The sequence below is a fragment of the Leptopilina heterotoma genome, unplaced genomic scaffold (assembly GCF_015476425.1).
Source record: "Leptopilina heterotoma isolate Lh14 unplaced genomic scaffold, ASM1547642v1 Lhet_88, whole genome shotgun sequence".
NCBI classification, from domain to species: Eukaryota; Metazoa; Arthropoda; class Insecta; order Hymenoptera; family Figitidae; genus Leptopilina; species Leptopilina heterotoma.
In genome coordinates, this window is record NW_025111191.1 from 1,287,531 (window position 1) to 1,305,937 (window position 18,407).

Here is an 18,407-nt window from a genome sequence, read left to right on the forward strand (position 1 = left end):
CGGGAAATTTAAAGTACAAGAAGTGTCATTTATTTATTTTCAATTTCTAGTTGATTTTTCAATTTGAAATTTTTATTTACTTCTAAACGGGACAAACCCTTGCGTTGGTAATTATTAATGGGCAAAGGAATTATTAAATATTTGTAAATAAATAAATACACTTATATGTGTAAATACACTTATATGTGTAAATATACATCTACATGTGTAAATATATTTCTATATGTGCAATTGTACATCTATATGTGAAAATTGACGTCTATATGTGTAATTACATATCTATGTGTGTAAATATATTCCATATGTGTAATTATACATCTATATGTGTAAAAATACTTTTACATGTGTAATTACATTCTATATGTGAAAATACACGTCTATATGTGTAATTACATATCTATGTGTGTAAATATATTCCATATGTGTAATTATACATCTATATGTGTAAAAATACTTTTACATGTGTAATTACATTCTATTTGTGAAAATACACGTCTATATGTGTAATTACTTATCTATATGTGTAAATATATTCTATATGTGTAATTATACATCTATATGTGTAAAAATACTTTTACATGTGTAATTACATTCTATATGTGTAAAAAAAACTTCTATATGTGTAATTACATTCCACATGTGTAAATAGACTTCTAAATATGTAATTATACATCTATATCTGCTTGATATTAATATATTTACATAGAAAATTAAATTTCCTATAACCGAGCTGCGTAACAGGCTTCGATAGCAAACGCCTCACGGGATGCTGCACAAGGGGGTAATGTGTACACACATATAAAGAAGGGGAAAAGTTTTTTTTTAGAGATACGCGACAAAAAATTGAAGAGAGAAGTAAAAACATCATATTCAGAGAGTTGAAATCTAAAGGAGAGTGTCAAAGAGGGGGGAGGGAGGGAAAATAAGGGAGAAAAAAAGGGGGGAGGAACCATGGGTACCGTGTGCCACCGCGAGATGCATACTAATTACACGTGCCCATTGTTTCGTACGTTCTGTAAAGACATGCTAATTACATCGCGAAGAACTCTTATATACTCCGGGACCTCGACTTCGTGAGAAAAATAAAGAGTCACCAGCGCTCGTCTTCTCGCGTGCTCTCATCTCTCACATTCAAAAAAAAAAAAAAAAATTCTCCTTTCTTCTCAATCTTTACATTCCCGGCCCTCTTCTCACACTAATTTCCTTCTTTTTTTTTTATTTTGTCACCCCGTGAATAAACTGACGCCAAAAAAAAAAAAATTAGCCACGTCTGAATGATTTTCATTTAGAGAGAAATTTAAATTAAATCGTTTTCTTTTCACTCGTAAGATTTTTATCTCATTTCTTTTCAATATTGTAAAAATGTTATTATATAGTCTTGTTTATTTTGTTTTAATAATTTTTTTTAGAAACAAAAATTAATTACACTACTAAATAAATAAATAAATACACTATACTATTTATTAATTTTTACACCCTTTTTCAAAGAATATCAAATTGAGACCGAAAAATGTATCGCAATAATTTTGATCCTTTTTTTTTGTCTCAATTTGATATTCTTATTTGTTTATAAATTAATAATAAATTAATAATTTTTTTTTATAAATTGCAACATTTTGATTCGTTTGTTGTCTCAATTTCATGTCCTTAGGAAAATTGTGTTAATTTTAATTTATTATAAAAAAAAAAAAAATCTTAAATATTTTGAAAAAAATTTGGTAATTTTTTTTTTTCTTTCGAAGAAATACAAACAGAGAGAACAACGCATATAAACATAGAGAAAAAGAGAAACAATTTCGTGCGGCTGCTTCGCAATGACTGTACAACGATAATGATAATTGCGTAGAGAGAATCGCTCCCTTCTTTTATATTCTTTGTTTTCGTCACGGAACTTAGGCCCCTTTAAAGCGCATAGATTTTCGAGTTGTTTTTTCCACACGACAATTATGCATTCGCGTCATTTAAGTTTCTTTTTTTTTTTGTTTACTTTTTTGGTGTCCCAGTTAAGAATTCTATTTTATTTCCTTAAATTCTTCTCCGATTAATATTAATTATTAGATTTTAGTACAAACAATTAGATTAAATTAAATTTAATTAAAATATTAATTATTAGTTTTCAGTAAAAACAAATTGATTAAATTAAATTTAATTAAATTAACTTTATTCAATTAAATTTAATTAAATTAACTTATTTCAATTAAATTCAATTAAATTAACTTAACTTAATTAAATTTAATAAAATTATTAATTTAAGAAACTAATAATTTTTTGCTTCACGTACTTATTGAGAATTTTTTTCTTTTTCTAGATTGACAAATGACGCCGTAACGGAGAGTCGGCTGGTGCAAGAACCAGACAAGAGAGGTGAGTTAATTTAAAATAATAATAATTATACTCTCTAAATAATCGATGGGAAAAAATTATTATATATTCTACTGAATAGTAGCATCTTTTTAATGTAGAAAAGTATTTTCTACTTTTCAGTAGTATTTTCTATTAAATAGTAGTAGATTTCTACTTTATAATAGTATTTTCTACTTTAAAGTAATATTTTCTACTTTATAACAGTATTTTTTACTTTAAAGTAAAATTTTCTATTTTATAATAGTATTTTCTACTTTAAAGTAAAATTTTCTACTTTATAATAGTGCTTTCTACTTTAAATTATAATTTTCTACTCTATAAAAGTATTTTCTACTTTAAAGTAATATTTTCTACTTTATAACAGTATTTTTTACTTTAAAGTAAAATTTTCTACTTTATAATAGTATTTTCTACTTTAAAGTAAAATTTTCTACTTTATAATAGTGCTTTCTACTTTAAATTATAATTTTCTACTCTATAAAAGTATTTTCTACTTTAAAGTAATATTTTCTACTTTATAACAGTATTTTTTACTTTAAAGTAAAATTTTCTACTTTATAATAGTATTTTCTACTTTAAAGTAAAATTTTCTACTTTATAATAGTGTTTTCTACTTTAAATTATAATTTTCTACTCTATAAAAGTATTTTCTACTTTAAATTTAAATTTTCTACTTTATAATAGTATTTTCTACTTTAGACTAGATATTTCCCTACTAAATAGTAGTAAATATTGTCTCAGCCAGATTTAAGTGGAATTTACCCTTTTTGGTCAGACAGTGAATTGTTTAAAGAAGACTTTACTCAAGAGAAGTCTTTCTTCTTAAGTAGAACAACTCGTGAATAGTCAGACGTTAGAAAAGAGTAATATTACTTTGTCAAGTAAAGTCCTAAATTTTAAGTAGTATAACTCGTAAATGGTCAGACAGGAACAATTTTAATACAGACTTGATTGAAGTCCTTATTTTTAAGAAGTATAACTCGTAAATGGTCAGACAAGGGAAATTTTAATACAGACTTAAGTGAAGTCCTAATTCCTAAGTAGTATACCTCGTGAATGTCCAGAAGTCGAAAAAAAATTCAATAATAATAATAGGCTTTAGTGAATTAAAGTCCCTAATCTTAAGTAGTATAACTCGCGAATAGTCAGACAGTGAAATTTTAATAAAGACTCTACGCAAGTAAAGTCCTAAATTTTAAGTAGTACAACTTGTAAATGGTCAGACAGTGAATATTTTAATATAGAGACTTTACTCAAGTGAAGTCCTAATTTTTAAGTAGTATAACTCCTGAATGGTCAAACGTCGAAAAAAATCGAAGGGCTTTAAATATAAATATTAAGTAGTACAACTCGCGAATGGTCAGACGTCGAAAAAATTGAATTAAACTATAAACTATTTATATCCAGAAGACATTAAAATTGTACGTGGAAAAGAAGTAGAAAAGGCGAAAGAAAAAAAAAAGAATTCGGAATAAGAAAAAACAAATAAAAATTTCGAGAAAAATTACAAAATACAAACATATTTACAGATACAGATTTTTTATATCGCAAAATATAGATTGCTAGTAGAAAATATTGTCGAGGATTGTTGTATAAGAAAAGAAGATTTTATTTTATTTATTTATTTTTTTTTTTGAGAAGATTTTATATAATCGTGTAAACGGGGATATATGACAAATAATCCCCAGAGATGAACAATCATGAGGGCTTTGTGGTTTTATTATTTTCCTCAAAGGGCATATAGCGTATATGTATATATTATATAGCAGGGGATAAAGACTTCATTGCACGTTACATGAGCACACGATGGACAAAGCTTTCCTCTCTTATTCCGAGAATGGATTCTTTTATTTTTTCATCTTCGTGCACTTTTTCTTCTCTTTTTTTCTCACGAACATGCCCCACGCGCTTAGGATTATATAGATGTGCGTGCAAAGTGAATCTCAGACTCATTTTGCCTCTCTGTCTCTCATTGCAGTGTATAAGCTTGGGAATTTTAAAATGCATTTTATCTCGTTAGGTATGTGTGTATATGGTCGTTGCTTTCTTCTCGAGCTCTTTACTTTCCTCTCTCCTTCTTTCTCTACCTCTTTCAATCTCTCTTTCTCTCAATCTTTTCTTTTTTCTTTTCCGTTTTCTATTTTTTCCTCTATTTCTTGTTTTCTCTTTTTCACTAATTTTCTTTCTTTTTTTCTCTATTTCTTTCTTTCCTTTTTTCTCTATATCTCTCCTTCTTTTTTCTCCTCTATTTCTGGTTTCCTTTTTCCTTTCTTTTTTTCTTATTCTCTCTTACTTTCCTCTTTTTGCAATGTTTCTCTTCTTTTTTAATCTTTCTTTATTTTCGTCTCTTCGCCTTTTTTTCTTCTCTTCATTTTTCATTCTCTTTCTCTCTTTTTCTCTCTAGTTTTGTTTTCTCTCTTTTTTACTCTCTCTCTTCTTTGGTTTATTCTCTTCCCCCCCCCTCTCTCTCTCTCTCTCTTCTAGTTTTTTCTCCCTTTTTTCCCTCTCTCTTTCCCTCTCACTAGTTTTCTCGCTTTTTTGTTATTCTCTTTCATTTTTTTCCAAATTTTTTTGTCCGTTTTTACCATTTTCTGTCACTTATTTATTACTTTTATTTCTCTCTTTCTCATCTTTCGTTTTCCTTTCCTTTTTCTCTTTTTGCATCCATTTTTTATCTCCTTCATCTCTTTCTCTTCTCCTTCTTCAATATCTTTTTCTTTTCTTCAACTTTTTTCTCCTTTCTTTTTCACTATCTTTTTATTTCTATTTATTTATTTATTTTTATTTTATTCTTTATTCTCCCTCTTCCTCTACTCTCTCTTCTTTTTCTCTCCTTTTTTCATTCTTTTTCATTTCTTTCTTTTCCTATTTTCTCCTTTTTTCCGTTTTCTCTCTTTCTCGGTTTCTTTTCTTTTCTTCTTCTTTTCTTCCTTCTATTCTTCTTTTTTCTATTCTTCTCTAATCCTTTAATCTTCTCTTTCTCTCTTTTTTCTCATGTCTTTTTCGTTTCCTCTCTTCCTTTTTTTGGATATTTTTAGTTTTCTCTCTCTTTCTTATCTCAATTTTTCTTTTCTATTTTCTTCATTTTCTCTCTCTCTCTCTCTCTCTCTTATCCTTTATTATTTTTTATTCTTCATTGTTATCCATTTTCTTATCCTTTTTTCACTCTTTATCTTCTTTCTTTCATTCTAATTTTTCATTCCTTTTTCTTTTTCTTCATCTCCTCCTCTCGCTCTTGTTACATTTTATTTCTCCTTCTCATTTTTTATTCTTTACCTCACTTTTCTTCTTTCTCCTCCTAATTTTTCTTTCTTTTCTTCTCCCTTTTTCGTTATCCTTTCTTTTTTCTCTTTCTCAAAATCTCTGTTTTCTCTTCTATCTCATTTTTTCTCCATTTTTCTTTCTACTTATCGCTTTTTCTTCATTTTTCTGTTTTTCTCTTTCTTTCTCTCTCTTTTCCTTTTATTTTCAATATTTCTTTGCATTATTTCTTCTTTCTCTTCTCGCTTTTTTGTCTTTTTCGATTTTTCTCTTTTTGTTTTGTCCTCGCTCCTTTTTTCCATTAATTTTCTTTTTGTCTCATTTTTTCTTCTACGTTTTCTTTACTTTCTTTCTTCGCTCCTTTTTTCCATTAATTTTTTTTCTCTTTTTTTCTTCTACGTTTTCTTTTCTTATTCTTTTCCTCTCTCTCCACCTCTTTCATTCTCCTTTTTCCTCTTTCTTCTTCTTCTTCTTCTGTCTCTATCCTATTTCCCATTTTCTCCAATTTCTCACTTTTTTCTCTCTTTCTTTTTCTTTTCTTCTCTTTTTGTTTTGTCCTCGCTCTTTTTTTCCTTTAATTTTCTTTTTGTCTCTTTTTTTTCTTTTCCTCTCTCTCTCTGTCTCTTTTACTTTTACTCTTCTGTTTCCTCTTCCTTATTCTTCTTCTTCTTCTTTCTCTATCCTTTTTCCATTTTCTCCAATTTCTTTCTTTTTTCTCTCTTTCTGTTTGTTTTCCTCTCATTTTGTTTTGTCCTCGCTCCTTTTTTCTTTTAATTTTATTTTTCTCTCTTTCTTTCACCTTATTCTCTTTGATTTTATTTTTCCTCTCTTTCTTTTTGTTTACCCATTTTAACAAGAGAAGACAAAATATCTTCTCTTTTATTTTCTTCTTTCTTCTTCTTCTTCTTATTCTTTTTGTTTTCCCATATTCACTTTATAAAGAAGAAAAAATACAAAAATAAAGAGAATAAGATTTTCCTTCATTTCCTTTTATGAGTTTATCATCTTTTCTCCTTTCATGAAAATTCTTTGAGTCTATACTCACTTTTTTTTTATTTCTGAAACTCTATTTCTCATTTGAGAGAGAGAAAGAAAGAGAGTAACAGAAAGGAGAGCACTTGACAAGAAGGGGGTAAAAGAAGTGAAGGGGGGGGGAGGAAAGAGACACACGTTCAACAGCATTCGGAATATACGTGTCTTTATGAAACGCATCTCAAGTAGACAAGTGCATTAAAACCTCGGGCGTTAGTTCAAGTTTGAAGAGGGCACCCGAGGAAGATGTACACGAAGGATGCTGAGAGGAGGTGGAGGAGGAGGAGAGAGTGAACTGACGACAAGCCACACGATAGATGGAGGGTTTTTTTTCCCACAAAGGAATGCAAAGTAAGAACCATCCTCTCCCGATTTATCATCTGACTCTTCCTTTACTGTATCGTTCAACGTTGAGGTTACAATGCATTATCATACAAGGCGGCCCTCTCTCTTTACTATCTCTCACTCTCTCTCTCATATCTCACTTAATTGATTTCCAACCCCTCTCTCACACTTTCATATATACCGCAACAAACAAACCATCCGTTCAAAGTAATTGTCTTCTCTTTATTTTTACATTCTTTTTTCCCTTCTTTTTTTTCCATGTCTTCTCTTTATATTTGAGAAATCTTTACTTTTCTCAAAAAAAAAAAAAAACATGAGGCAAGAGTAAATGTATTTTTTCGCTTGATCCAATTCCCCATATTGTGTATGTGTGTTGGTATAAATTTCGAGTCTTTGAATATTTACAACGCGTTGTATTTAATGGGCAAGACGAATGAAGAATTTCTTCACAAAGACAATTTTTCTCTGATTTGTTATTCTCTATTCTATTTTGTTTTTTATTTTCTATTTTTTGTTTTCTTTTTCTATTTACTAATCTCTTTTATTTTCTATTTTATTTACTAACATTTAATTTTATATTTTTTATTTTCTTCTTCTATTTACTAATCTCTTTTATTTTCTCTTTTATTTACTACTTATAGTTAATCATAAATTCGAATAAAACTATTTTTTTCTAATTTGTTTTTCCATTAAAAAAAAAAATACAGAAAAAAAAAATTTTTTTTTCTCAAAACGAATGTCGCAAAATGCAAATAACGATTGTTGGACGAATCAATATAGTATTATATATGTGGAATTTTTAGTTTTAAGTGGTGTATCGCCAACCGGAAAAGCCTCAGATTCGATAACGACTGTCAGACGTGGAATCGTTCTCACGTGTCAAGTACGACGTCTCGCAAACCGCATGACACATGCGTCACGTAATCTTGCATACGCATATGTTACCGCATAAGCCCCCTTTCAAATCAGGATGTACGAAATCCTTTGGATTAGATAATTGATTAAACACATATACAATTTTCTTCACATCTTTATATACAATCGGATTCTAATTTCTAATCAAGTTTATCAAATTCGAAATTATTTCATTATACGTATATTTCATTCCTCGAATATATATTTATCATAGAATTATATATGAATTATTTAATTAATCTTTGTAAATTTGTAATTCGACGATTTTTCCAATCGATAAATATTAATAAAACAGGAAAAATAAAATCTGAAACCTAACGGTTTCAGACTTCATTTTTACTGTTTAGTTAATATTAAAAGTTGAAATTAAAAGTTTAGTTAAGAATAAAACATATTAACAGTAAATTGATTAAAAATTAGTCTATTTTTAGGCTTAAGAACTGATTAAGTAAATTTTGAATCCAATTGGTTAAAAATTTTTCAAAATAGTTCAAAAAATTTCAATATAGTTCAAAATAATTCAAAATGGTTCAACAAATTTCAAAATAGTTCAAAAAATTTCAAAATAGTTCAAAATAGCAAAAATAGCTTAAAATAGCTTAAAATTGTTGAAATTGGTTCAAAAATAATTCCAAATAGCAAAAATAGTTCTAAATAGTTCACAGCAAAGGTCAAAATTATCTAAATATTTAAAATGGTTCAAAATAGTTGACAGCAAATGTCAATATAGTGCAAATTTATTTAAAATATAGTTTAAAATAGTAAAATTAGTTGAAAATAAGTTTAACTTAGATCTAAATAGTTCCAAATAGCAAAAATAGTTCAAAATAATTGAAATTAGTTCACAATAATTCCAAATATCAAAAATGGTTCAAAATAGTTCAAATAGTTCACAGCAAATTCAAAATAGTGAAAATTGATTCAAAATATTAAAATATAGTTTAAAATAGAGAAATTAGTTCAAAATAAGTTTAAATTAGTTCAAAATAGTTCCAAATAGCAAAAATAGTTCGAAATAGTTCAAAGCAAATGGTAAAATAGTTAAAATTCTTTAAAAATAGTTGCATTTGGTTCAAAATAGTTCCAAATAGCAAAAATGGTTTTTAAAATAGTTTAAATTAGTTCAATATTGTTCAGAGTAGTTTAAATTCGTTAATAATTTATGAAAATTGTTGAAACTAATTACAAATAGTTTTAAACAGCAAAAATAGTTCAAAATAATTATAAATAGCAAAAATAGTTGAAATTGATTCAAAATAGTTCGAAGCAAATGAAAATTGTTAAACTTAGTGCAAAATAGCTTCAAATAGCAAAAATAGTTCAAAATAGTTGAAAGTGAATGAAAATTGTTTAAAGGAAAGGTCAGAATAGTACAAATTGGTGAAAATTTTTTGAAAATTATTGAAATTAATTAAAAATTCTTCCAAATAGCAAGATTGGTTCAAAATAATTTAAAATAGTTGAAAATAGTTCACAGTAAATGTAAAAATACTGCAAATAAATTTAAAATAGTTTAAAATAGAAAAATTAGTTCAAAATAGTTTAAAATAGCAAATATTGTTCAAAATAGTTTAATCTTGTTCAAAATATTTCCAAATAGCAAAAATAGTTCTAAGAAGTTCAAAGTAATGGACAAAATAGTGCAAAATGTTTAAAAATAGTTAAGATTGGTTCAAAATAGTTTTAAATTAGTTCAAAATAGTTGAAAATAGTTCACAGCAAAGGTCAAAATAGTGCAAATTGGTTTTAAATAATTTAAAATAGAAAAATTAGTTTAAAATTGTTCCAAATACCTAAAATAGTTCAAAATAGTTGAAATTGGTTCAAAATAGTTTGAAATAGCAAAAATAGTCGTAAATTTTTTGAAAATGATTGAAATTAGTTTAAAATATTTTAATTTGGATAAAAATAGTTTTAAAAACAGTTCAAATTTTATTATTTTTAGCATTATTATTATACAATGTTGTATAATATTAATCAGGGTCAGAAAAAAATAAATGTAGTCAAAATTGGACCACATAGTCAGGATTGTACCCTGACTATGAGGTCCAACCTTGAATACATTAATTTTTTCGGCATATTTACAACTTTTTGAATATTATTAATTAATATATTCTTTACTAATGAACTATTAATTAATATAATTGTTTAATTACATTACAACCATAAATATTGTGAATAGAAAATAAATTAACTACGCCGAGTTATTTAAAATACAAAACATGAGGCAATTAGAAGAGGCAAATTTGTATAATAATGGAGCGAAGAATTTTTTTTATTTTCTGCGATTCGATATATAATTGATATTGAGAATTGACAATTAAACAGAAAATAGAGGAATGATCGACTGGAGATTCAGTGAGCGAAGATCCGGTGTGTTTCTATTAACGATCACGATGAAGTGAATATATATATCTCTCTCGATATAATTCAGGAAGAATGTTTGCAAATTCTATTGTTGAAGTCGCCATTCACGTCGGCCATTTAGCGCTTCCTAACCTCCACCTCCTTTTTCTACCTCTCCCACCTTTTTATCCGCCTCTCCCACTCTCCTCCTTCAACAAAAAAAAAAAAGAAGAAAAAAAAATACCAGTCGCGATCTCACGATGACTTGTTTCGCGAGTAATCTCCTTTTCTTCTCTTCTCCTCCCTTCCCTTCTCTTCAATCTATCTTCTCTTCTCTTTTCTTCTCGTCTCTTCTTCTATTCTCTTTTTCTCTCCTCTCTCACTCTCTTTCCCTCTTCCCTCCTCTCGTCCACAAATCGAGTTGTATGACGTCCTCTCCTTTTACCTCTCGCCCTCATCTTCTCCATATGCTACCAATCATCAACTACCTTACCGTTCCCCATCGTTTCCCCCCCCACACTCCCCCACCTCGCTTATAATATAACGCTGGGTATCGAACGAGAGATTAATCAACGCCGTGAGCACAGGATGCCGTCAAGGCTCTCACTCAAACGTGATATGTATTCAGGTAAATACTTTGTTCCTCAAAGAGTTTTGTCATGTAATACTAAGCTGGAGTGGATTTTTTCATGAACAAATTTTTTTATTCTTCATTTTCTTTATTTTTTATTTTTCTTTATTTTATTTTCTATTTTCCTTTGTTTATTTTCTTTTTTAATTTCTTTCTCTATTTTCTTTTTTTTTAATTTCTTTCTCTATTTTCTTTTTTTTTAATTCCTTTTACTTCCCTTTTTACCCCCCTCCCCCTCCATTTGCATGAATCAACCAAATAAATACATTGCTGTCCAAAATTTTTTTGATTAAAGTAAACAATTTCTTCAGATGATCAAAAAATTAAATACCGATTAAAATTCTGTAATTTTTTTTTTCTTAATAATTATATTTTTTAATATTTATTTTATTCATTAATTTATTTAATAAATAAAAAAATAAATACAGGTATTATTTATTTATTAATTATTTATTGAAAACCGAAAATAATTGAAACCCGCAAAGAAACTAAAAATTAAAGTGAAAATACAGAAAAATTGAAATATTACGGATTTTTGCAAAAATGAGAATGAGAGAAAAAGACAGACTGTTTTAAAAGAGAGAGAGAAAGAGAGAGAAAAAAGTTGTCTTGTGAGATATTGTTTTTATCGTTTTAAGTGATTTCCGGTTCCTGCGCCGCACAACCAAGAAGTGTGCTCTCGAAGATAATTTCTTATCGAAGACCGGGGGACTTTCTGTAATTTTTTTTTTTTTCTTTTTTTTCTGTTGACATAAAAGAAAAATGACGGAGGCAAAGAAGAGTAGCGAGAAAAGGGGAGAAGGATAATTAAAGAGGGAGATGAATCCTGATTCAGCGTCATCGCGCGTGGGTGAGCCGACGTCGCCAACCGAACAGGAAACAGATTGTCTCGCGTTCTTCATATCTTCCCATTCTCATTTTTTTTTCTTCTTTCAAAAATCAAATTTCCATTTTTTGAATTTTTTTTTCCTTAATTTAATCCTTTTTTTTAATAATATACAAAATCTGATCAAAATCAATTTAATATTTAAAAAAAATTACGCAAATTTACAGCTAGAAACTAAATAATTTTTAATAATTGACAAGAGACTTATCGACAGGAGGTGAAAATGAATCCGCAATTCCTGAAAATAAAAACAAGGACTTTTTTGAAAAAGTAATAAAAAAGGAAAAAAATTGTAGGTTTATCACTATTAGGCAATCGAATATTCGAGGGTAATTTAGATCATAGAAAAAGGATTGTAAACAACTTAAGAGAAATTTGCAATAAATATAAAGAAATTTGCAGAAAAAAAATTGTATTTCAATAACAATCAGTTATTACATCAGCAAAAAAGAATCAAAAGTGTAACAAAATACTCAAAAATTGCAGGAATCGAGTACTAAATAATTTACCTGCAAAAGACAATTGATAACTTTGCAAATAAAAAAAAGAAAAAAAAATTTGCTATTTATCATATTTTGTGTGCTTATGATTCATTTTTATTTGTTTTATTTGTTTATTTGTTTAGCATAAAAAAATTTATTTTTTTATATATTTATATTATTTATTATTCTTTTTGTATATTTATATAATTAATTATTCTTCTATTTATATAATTTATTTATTAAACACTGATAAAAATTTATATGATTCGAATAACCGATTATTTGTCTATTATTATCCAATTAATATTTACTTATATTAAATAATTTATATTTAGGTTAATTAAATGCAGTTAATTAATGAAGTAAATACCATGGTATTTACTTCAAAATAGTTCTAAATGTTTCAAAATAGTTCAAAACAGTGCAAATTAGTTTAAAATAGTTTAAAATAAAAAAAATAGTTTTAAATCGATAAAAAAAAATTCCAAACAGTAAAATAATATTTCTAAATTGTTCAAAGCAAAGGTCAAAATAGTGCAAATACGTTAAAAATAGTTCAAAATTCTTCAAAATAATTCAAATTTATTTTGAATAATTTAAAATAGAAAAATTAGTTCATAATAGTTGCAAATAGCAAAAATGGATAAAATTGTTTCAAAATAATTCCAAATTTCTAAAATAGTTCTAAATAGTTCTAAGTAAAGGTCATAATAGTGAAAATTGGTTTAAAAAGTTTAAAATAGTTTAAAATGGTTTAAAATAGTTTAAAATAGTTTAAAATGATTTCAAAGTAGTTCAAATTAGTTCATAATAGTTTCAAATAAAAAAAAGAGTTAAAAATAGTTGAAATTAGTTCACAATAATTCCAAATAGCAAAAATGGTTCAAAATAGTTTAAATTAATTTAAAATAATTCCAAATAGCAAAAATGGTTCAAAATAATACAAAATAGTTAAAAATAGTTTACAGCAAAAGTGAAAGTAGTGCAAAATGGTTTAAAATAGTTTAAAGTAGAAAAATTAGTTCAAAATAGTTTCAAATAGGAAATATAGTTTAAAATAGTTCAAAATAGAAAAAATATTTTTAAATAGTTCATAGCAAAGGTCAGAAGAGCGCAAATTGTTTAAAAATAGTTTCAAATAGGAAAAATTGTTCAAAATAGTTCAAAGCAAACGTCAAAATAGTTTAAAACTTTAAATTGTTTAAAGATAGTTTAAATTGGTTTAAAAATAGTTCCAAATAGCAAAAATGGTTCAAAATAGTTCGAAGCAAAGGTCAAAATAGATCAAAATGTTCTAAAATAGTTGCAATTGGTTCACAAAATAGTTCTAAATAGCAAAAATGGTTCAAAATAGTTGAAATTGGTTCAAAATTATTCCAAATGACAAAAGTAGTCCTAAATAGTTTAAAGCAAAGGTCATAATGGTACCAATTGATTTTAAATAATTTATAATAGTTCAAAATAGTTTAAATTCGTGTAAAATAGAGAAAGTAATTTTAAATATTTAAAATTGGTTTAAAAATAGTTCCAAATAGCAAAAATGGTTCAAAATAGTTCCAAATAGCAAAAATAGTTTAAAATAGTTGAAATTAGTTCAAACTAGTTCCAAATGACAAAAATAGTTCTAAATATTTCAATGCAAAGGTCAGAATAGTGCAAATTGCTTTAAAATAGTTTAAATTAATTTAAAATAGTTCAAATTCGTTTCAAATATTTTATATTAGTTCAAAATAGTTCAAATTGGTTTCAAATAGTTTAAATTAGTTCAAAATAGTTGAAATTTTTTTTATATAGTTAAAATTAGTTCAAAGTAGTTCAAATTCGTTTCAAATAGTTTAAATTAGTTGAAATTTGTTTCATATAGTTAAAATTAGTTCAAAGTAGTTCAAATTCGTTCCAAATAGTTTAAATTAGTTCAAAATAGTTCACATACGTTTCAAACAGTTTAAAATTTCCAAAAATAGTTCAAAATAGTTGAAATTGGTTGAAATTGGTTTAAAATAGTTCCAAATGGTGAAAATAGTCCTTAATAGTTCAAAGCAAAGGGCAAATTGGTTTAAAATTTTTTTATATAAGTTCCAAATAGTCTCAATAATGAGGCTAATGAGTCGAGAATATTTGTTTAATAAATATTTGCTTATAAGGAAATTAGAAATACTTGTAAAAGAGGCACAGTAGGAGATGAAAGATGGAATAAAAAAAAGTGTGGAAAAAAAAAGAAAACTTCCCCGTGATTGGCTAATGCATTAAAAAATGTGGAATTGTATTTGGCATATAGGGAGAGCGTCTCGCGTCTCGCGATGTAAAACAATATTGATTGATTCTACAATGGGGGTAGATTACGGGGTGGTTGAACGTGGTTGGCGAGTGGTTCGCATTGCATTGTATAGTTGCTGCGTCCGGTCAAACTTTTCATTCTCATCCATATATACCATTTCTCCCCTTTTGATTTGACTCCCATCTCGACTATATACCTTTTTACATTCAACTGTCTCCTTCCTTCTTTTTTTTCTTTCTCTTAGACTCTTTTCCAGGGTTGAGAGAGTTTTTTTGTCTCTCTCTCTCTCTTACTCTTTCTTTCTCTTTTACTCTCTCCACCCCCTTCTCTCTTTTATCCTTATTCTAAAAATTTTATTATTTTTTTCTCTTACTTTGAGCTTTTTTGAACTATTTTCGCTATTTGCTTCATTTTGAACTTTATTTTTTATTTTTTTTGCTATTTTTGAACATTTTAAAACTATTTTGAACTACTCTAAATCAATTATGGCACTATTTTGACTTTTTAGAGTCGATTTATTTGCAGAATATTTTCAAGAATGAGGAGAGAAAAAAAAAGAAAATAGAAAAGCGTACTTGAAAATTTTTCAAATTTCCAGAGAAGTAGCTTCTCACAATTGCAGAAAAGATGATATACATCGTGTAGATACAGGATACTTGGGATGTTACGAGATTGTGGATGAAGGGGATTTTTCAAAAGTCGAGTCAATTCCATTTTCAAAGTGAGTTTTAACCGCTTGCTTGTAAAATTTGTTTCCCTTCTTGAAGAGCATTGGCCGCCCACCTTTTATGCTTTCTCTCTTTTTTTTCTCCTTCAGACATTCGTGCATCCACATTTTTGAGCCGCTTACATTCTTTCATCAAGGATCAAGTGAATTTTCGACGAGTTTTCAAAAAAAAAAAAAGACAGAAAGGGAAGGATTTTTTTCTAAACGTCGAAAATTGCAAAATCAAGTTCTCAAGAAGCTCTCAATTCGAAAATTAGTAATTAAATTAAAAGTTGATGACATTTCACTAATTTCATGGAAGAAGAAAAAAAATTAATTAACTATCATAAATTCTAATTCTAAGTAATTTATAAAAATTGTTTATAAATTTAATTTCTCAATATCCACTAATTTAAATTACTAAATACTGAATATTTAATTTTCTTTTTCGAATTCGATTCTCTATAGCGAATTTCATACTTTATTTTCTCCATAGAATTAATATTTGCAGAACTGGGACAAACTTGGAGAAAATTTTTTTTTATTGAGAAAAGAAGACTAAATATAATGGAAAAATAAAGGAATGGATGAGAGAAAAAGGCGGAGAAGTTTGATGAAAAAATAAAAGAAACAAAAGTAAATGGAGTAATGTTATTTGCAGTGGGTAAAAAAAGTATGATAACAATAAAAACAATACGTCATCCCACGTGAACTGTAATCGTCCTTCGCAACTACTTGCATGACATAAAGTACCATGTTATAAGAGTTGTGTTACGTATGTGGGTCGTGATGGCCGTTGCAAAGAGAGCTCTTAGGCTGAGCCTAGCCATCGGAAAGAATAGGGATGGGCTCTATAATAATTGTTCAAGTAGAAAACGAGCAAACAAGAGTGAAAAAGTGAGGGAGGGAGGGAGAGGCTGCGAGAGAGGAAAAGAAAAGGAGAAAAAGTAAGAGAGAGAGAAAGAGAGAGCTTTCTTTCTCCTTTATTCAAAATAATTGAAAATAGATCAATACAAAAGTCAAAGAAGTTTCGATTTAGAACTCTAAAAAATTAAAATAGTTTAAAATACATAGTTCAAAATAGAGAAAAATAGAGAAAAAAAGTTCACAATAGTTTAAATTAGTTCAAAATAGTTCCAAATAGAAAAAAAAAAGATTAAAGTAGTTGAAATTAGTGCAAAATAGTTCCAAATAGCAAGAAATAGTTCTAAATATTTCAAAGCAAAGGTAAAAATAGTGCAAATTCAGGTTTAAATAATTAAAAATATCAAAAAAAGTTCAAAATAGTTTAAAATAGTTCAAAAAAGATCCAAATAGCAAAAATAGATCAAAGTTGTTGAATTTAGTTCAAAATAGTTTCAAACTAGCAAAATTAGTTCAAAATAATTAAAAATAGTAGATAATAATCCAAAGCAAAGATGGAAATAGTTAAAACTGTTTGAAAATAGCAAAAATAGTTCTAAATAGTTCAAAGCAAAAGTCATAATAGTGCAAATTCGTTAATATTGGTTCAAAATAGCAAAAATAGATCAAATTAATTAAAATTAGTTTAAAATAGTTTAAAAATAGCACAACTAGTGCAAAAAAATTAAAAATAGTAAATAATTATTCAAAGTCACAGGTCAGAATAGTGCAAATTTTTTAAAAATAGTTGAAATTGGATAAAAATACTTCCAAATAGCAAAAGTAGTTCTAAATAGTTCAAAGTAAAGAACAGAATAGTGCAAATTGGTTCTAAATAGTTTAAAACAAATTCAGCATATTGCAAATTGAATAAAAGCAGTTTAAAATAGATAAAAATAGAAAAATTAGTTTAAAAAATTAAAATTGCTTCAAAATAGTTTTAAATAGTTCAAAGTGAAGGTCAGAAAAGTGCAAATTATTTAAAAATAGTTCAAAATAGGTCAAAATGTTTCCAAATAGTTCAAAGCAAAGGTCAGAAGAGTGGAAATTGTTTAAAAATAATTCCAAATAGCAAAAATGGTTCAAAATAGTTGAAAATAGTTCACAGCAAAGGTAAAAATAGTGCAAATTGGTCAAAAATAGTTCAAAATAGCAAAAATGGTTCAAAATCATTCAAATTAGTTCAAAATATTTTCCAAATAGCAAAAATAGTTGTAATTAGTTTAAAGCAAAGGTCAGAAAAGTGCAAATTGTTTAAAAATAGTTTATAATTGCAAGAATGGTTCAAAATAGTTGAAATCCAGTCAAAATAGTTTTTTGAATTGAAAAAATATTTCTAAATAATTTAAAGCAAAGGTCAGAAGAGCACAAATTGGTTAAAAATATTTCCAAATAGCAAAAATGGTTCAAAATAGTTTAATATAGTTCACAGCAAAGGTAAAAATAGTGCATATTGGTTGAAAATAGATCAAAATAGCAAAAATGGTTCAAAATAGTTGAAATTAGTTCAAAATAGTTTAATGTAGTTCAAAATATTTCCAAATAGCAAAAATGGTTCAAAATAGTTGAAATTAGTTCAAAATAGTTTAATGTAGTTCAAAATATTTCCAAATAGCAAAAATGGTTCAAAATAGTTGAAATTAGTTCAAAATAGTGTAATGTAGTTTAAAATAGTTCCAAATAGCAAAAATGGTTCAAAATAGTTGAATGTAATTCAAAATAGTTGAAATTAGTTCAAAATATTTCCAAATAGAGAAAATGGTTAAAAATAGTTTAATATAGTTCAAAATAGAGAAATTAGTTCCAAATAGTTGAAATTCAAATAAAATAGTTTTTAAACAGCAAAAAAAATTCAAAATAATTAAGAATAGTAGATAATAATTGAAATTGGTTACAAATAGTTTCAAATAGCAAAAATGGTTCTAAATAATCAAATTAGTGAAAATTGGTTAAAAATAGTTATAATTGGTTTAAAATAGTTTCAAATAGTAAAAATGGTTCAAAATAGTTGAAATTAGTTCAAAATAACTCCAAATAACAAATATGGTTCAAAATAGTTTAAATTAGTTTCAAAGCTAAGGTCAAAATAGTCCAATTTGTTTAAAAACAGTATTGATTTCATTATTTATAAATAATATAATAAGAAATAAAATCTGAAAAGTCTATTCATGTAAATAATTTTTTTTCTTATATATCTAATCGAATGGAAACCGATTTCGGAAAAGTGTATAACTAAATACATATACATATATACATGT

At 26.8% G+C, this 18,407-nt stretch overlaps 1 protein-coding gene across 7 annotated transcripts in view; it reads left to right on the forward strand.

The window, feature by feature from the left end:
* LOC122511604 (homeobox protein prospero) overlaps positions 1-18,407 on the forward strand; it is a 198,420-nt gene that overhangs the window by 24,553 nt on the left and 155,460 nt on the right. For all 7 annotated transcript variants that reach the window (XM_043626969.1, XM_043626963.1, XM_043626966.1 and 4 more), the window contains exon 2: positions 2,309-2,364. The gene's annotated coding sequence lies outside the window, so the exon portion shown is untranslated. The remainder of the gene's footprint in view (positions 1-2,308; positions 2,365-18,407) is intronic.